The sequence below is a fragment of the Gracilinanus agilis genome, chromosome 6, assembly GCF_016433145.1.
Source record: "Gracilinanus agilis isolate LMUSP501 chromosome 6, AgileGrace, whole genome shotgun sequence".
NCBI lineage: Eukaryota > Metazoa > Chordata > Mammalia > Didelphimorphia > Didelphidae > Gracilinanus > Gracilinanus agilis.
The window spans coordinates 40,913,725-40,918,849 of NC_058135.1; positions in this window are offsets into that span (position 1 = coordinate 40,913,725).

Consider the following 5,125-nt stretch of genomic DNA (forward strand, 5'->3'; position numbering starts at 1 on the left):
TGTGCATTTATTTTGTATCCTGCAACTTTGCTAAAGTTGTTGATTATGTCTACAAGCTTCTTAGTTGATTCTCTAGGATTTTTTAAGTATACCATCATATCATCTGCAAAGAGTGATAGCTTAGTCTCCTCATTGCCTATTTTGATACCTTCAATTTCTTTTTCTTCTCTAATTGCTACTGCTAGTGTTTCTAGTACTATGTTGAATAATAGAGGTGATAATGGGCATTTTTGTTTCACTCCTGATCTTATTGGGAAGGCTTCTAATTTATCCCCATTGCATATGATGCTTGTTGATGGTTTTAGGTATATACTGTTTATTATTTTTAGGAAAGGTCCTTCTATTCCTATACTTTTCAATGTTTTCAATAGGAATGGATACTGTATTTTGTCAAGGGCTTTTTCAGCATCTATTGAGATAATCATGTGATTTTTATTTGTTAGACTGTTGATACGGTCAATTATGTGGATGGTTTTCCTAATCTTGAACCATCCTTGCATTCCTGGTATAAATCCCACCTGATCATAGTGGATGATCTTCTTAATTACATTCTGGAGTCTCTTTGCTAGTATTCTATTTAAGATTTTTATATCTATGTTCATTAGGAAGATTGGTCTGTAGTTTTCTTTCTCTGATTTTGATCTCCCTGGCTTTGGAATCAGTACCATATTTGTGTCATAAAAAGAATTTGGTAGGACTCCTTCTTTGCTTATCATATCAAATAATTTGTATAGTATTGGGATTAGTTGCTCTTTGAATGTCTGATAGAATTCACTTGTGAATCATCAGACCCTGGTGATTTTTTCATGGGAAGTTCTTTGATGGCTTGTTCAATTTCTTTTTCTGATATGGGATTATTTAGGTATTCTATGTCTTCTGCTGTTAATCTAGGCAGGTTATATTTTTTGTAAATATTCATCCATATCTCCTAAATTGTTATATTTCTTGCCATATAGTTGGGTGAAATAGTTTTTAATGTTTGCCTTAATTTCCCCTTGATTAGAGGTGAGGTCTCCCTTTTCATCTTTGATACTGTCAATTTGGTTTTCTTCTTTCCTTTTTTTTTATTAGATTGACCAGTACTTTGTCTATTTTATCTGTTTTTGCAAAATACCAGCTTCTAGTCTTATTTATTAATTCAATATTTCTTTTACTTTTGATTTTATTGATTTCTCCCTTGATTTTTAGTATTTCTAATTTAGTTTTCATCTGCGGGTTTTTAATTTGCTTGCTTTCTAATTTTTTGAGTTGCAAGCCCAATTCATTAATCTCTGCCCTTCTTAATTTGTTAATATATGCACTCAAGGATATAAATTTCCACCTGAGTACTGCTTTGGCTGTATCCCACACAGTTTGGTAGGATGTCTCATCATTGTCATTTTCTTCAATGAAGTTGTTGATTGTTTCTATGATTTCTTCTTTGACTAACTGGTTTTGGAGAGTCATATTATTTAATTTCCAATTAATTTTGATTTGCCTGTCCATGTGCCCTTACTAATTGTTATTTTTATTGCATTATGATCTGAGAAGCTTACATTTATTATTTTTGCTCTTTTGCATTTGTTTGCAATGATTCTATGCCCTATTACATGGTCAATCTTTGTAAATGTACCATGTGCAGCTGAAAAGAAGGTGTATTCCTTTTTGTCCCTATTTATTTTTCTCCACATATCAATTAAATCTAATTTTTCTAGGACTTCATTCACCTCTCTTACCTCTTTCTTATTTATTTTTTGGTTTGATTTATCTAGATCTGAAAGAGAAATATTTAGATCTCCCACTATTATGGTTTTACTATCTATTTCCTTTTTGAGCTCTGCCAGTTTCTCCTTTATGAATTTGGATGCTATGCCACTTGGTGCATACATATTGAGCAGTGTTATTTCCTCATTGTTTATACTGCCTTTGATCAGGATGTAATGACCTTCCCTGTCTTTTTTAATCATATCTATTTTTACTTTGGCTTTGTCAGAAATCACAATAGCCACTCCTGCCTTCTTTTTCTCATTTGACGCCCAAAAGATTTTGTTCAAGCCCTGAACCTTAAACTTGTGTGTGTCCCCCCACCTCATATGTGTTTCTTGTAGACAACATATGGTGGGATTTGGGCTTCTAATCCACTCTGCAATTTGCTTCCATTTTTTGTGAGAGTTCATCCCATTCACATTCAGCGTTATAATTATCAGTTGTGCGTTTGCTGATATTTTTGTATTCTCCCCTATTTGTACCCCTTCTTCTTAACCTATTTCCTTTTAAACCAGTGGTTTGCTATTAAGCCAGTATCCCTTATGCCCTCCATTGATTAACTTCCCTTTCTACCCCCTCCCTTGTTATTCCCCTCTTTTTGTTTTAAAGGCCTAATAAATTCCCTCCCCCTTCTTCTCCCCTCCCTTTTTTGACCTCCCCTCTCTCCTGCTCCCCTTGGTTTATCCCTTCTGACTTTCTCAGTTGGGTTATATAGAGTTTTATATCCCAATGGATAGTATAGCTACTCTTCCCTCTCCAAGTTGATTACACTGGGTGTAAGGTTTAAAAATTACCTCTTGATGCTCTCTTCCTCTCCTTCTTATGATAGCATTTGTCCCCTCCCCATCCCATGCCCTCTTTTTGTGTAATAGATTATCCTATTTTTCTTATTCTCTCAAGTTTCCCCTAGTGTCCCCCTCCATTCACCCTCCTCTTTCACACCCCCCATATCATCTTAGACCATTCAGCACTCCACCCTCTCTCCATTAATCATTCTTCCAACCACTATAATAGTGAATACTTAATAGTGAATAGAGTTCACTACAGAGAATTATCTAAATTCCTAATAGTAACTAAAATTTCTAAAATCCTCCTTCTAACTGTCTTCTGAAGACAGGTTTTTCTTACTTGGCCAGAACAGGTCTATCTAAAATACATTACCTAAAACTGATTCACTAACTACCAATCTTCCTAAATAAACAGATATTAATCACCCCAGAACTCCTTAAATCAAGCTTTATCCTCCAAATGTTGGTATTTAATTGCCAGTACCCCTTGACTGAGAGACAGACCTCTTGCTCCCTCCAGGTCCAGAGGCAAAAGACCTAACTGCCAACTGATTCCTTCCTTATCTCTCCCCTTGTCTCAGGTAATGGAATCTTCAGCTCTGGCTCACTGGCCCTTTTCATTTCTGCTACACTTAGAAATCCTGCTCCTCTGACTCTTAAAGAGATGGGAGGGGGGGGCAGATGGGTAGCTCAATGGATAGAGATCCAGGCCTAAAGACAGAAGATTCTATTTTCAAATCTAGCCTCAGACACTTCCCAACTGTGTGACCCTGGGCAAGTCACTTGACCCCCATTGCCTAGCCCTTACTACTCTTCTGCCTTGAAACTAATATACAGTATTGATTCTAAGACAGAAGGTAAGGGTTTTAAAAAAAGGGACAGAGAGAAAAATTAAGAAAATCCTTTTAATACTCTCCTATAAATTTATTAGGGAGGGCAGCTGGGTAGCTCAGTGGATTGAGAGCCAGGCCTAGAGATGGGAGGTCCTAGGTTCAAATTTGGCCTCAGACACTTCCCAGCTGTGTGTCTGTGGGCAAGTCACTTGACCCCCATTGCCTACCCTTACCACTCTTCCACCAAGGAACTAATGCCCAGAAGTTAAGGGTTTAAAAATATTAAAAAAATAAAAAATAAAAATAAATTTATTAGGGAGAGACCATTTATGGAAACTTAGAGCCACAATAACATGCTCTCAAGATGGTGCTATGATACTAGAATTGCCTGAGGAATCTTTGAATTTGCTTCCTGTACTTCTCTCAGCCAAGATGTGGACAAATCTTCCACTTTTGAAATACCAGTTGATATACCTGAATGTCTCTGGGCCACATCTTCTTCTCATGTAAGCCTATTCAGATCAGCTGTTCCTGTTTAATTCAAAACAAAAGGTGGCCCACTTCCTTCCATTCTTCAGTATCTCCTATCAAAAGAGGCAGTTGAGGAAATTACCCCAGTGATAAATTCTTTAATTGAGCAACAAAAAATAATTCCATGTAAATCTGAATATAATATACCTCTCTTTCCTGTTAAAAAGCCAAAATTAGATGTAAATGGAAAACCTGTCTATCATTTTGTATAAGAGTTAAGGACTATAAACAATCATGTCATCAAAAGAAATCATATGGTTTCAAGCCCCATCCACAATTATCTCCTCTATTCTTAGCATGACCTCATATTTTATGGTAGTAAATTTGTGTTCAACATTTTTCTCAATCCCTCTTGAGCAGGACCTATAGATTTTTCCCTTCATGATCTTAACCCAGGAGACAAAGTATATATAAAGAACTTCCAGCACACTGGGGCAACTCAGTCGGCCTAGGAAGGTCCATTTTAAGTCCTGTTAACCACTCCAACAGCTATAAAAATTGGAGAAAAGACCTCATGGATACATTGCTCCCATGTAAAACGAGTATCACTCATTGAAACTGAATGACTGTATCCTGTCACATGCATTGAAGATAAATCTACAGGGAAAACTGGACACTATTTTCACTGACATTAAACTCCAGAATTTTTATTTTTAAAATATTTGATTTTTCCTTGTACTTGAAACACATGACACCAGGATTAATAACTTTTTTTAAAATTTTGCCACAGAATGAGTTTAGACATATATTAGCCAATGGGTAAGTGTATAATTTATATTATATTATAGAATTTGTATTTTGTTTTAAATATGTGTACTAGCATGTATTCTGTTTTAAATTATTATTATTATTATACTTTTATAAGACTATAGATAAAAGTTAAAATAAGTAAATGATTAGTGTTACAAAGTGTTACAAATGTTAGTCAACACCTGCCTCTGGGGAAAATTAATTGTATACTTTTTTATGTATTATCTGTTAGATTGTATGCTTTTTTATGTAGTTTCTGTTAGATTTAAATTGATATCTCCAGGTTCTTTTTTCAAAAGAGTATAATTTTTGTAAATTCTAAGATTTAGGATTATATTATTTGTAATTGTAATTTGTAATTATTTATAACTGGGAATTATATTTTATATAATCCAAGATTTGAAATCTTTTGAGAGTAATTTTAGGATTTGTTAATTCCCTGAATCAAGAAAAGTAAACTGTTTTAAGATGCCAAAA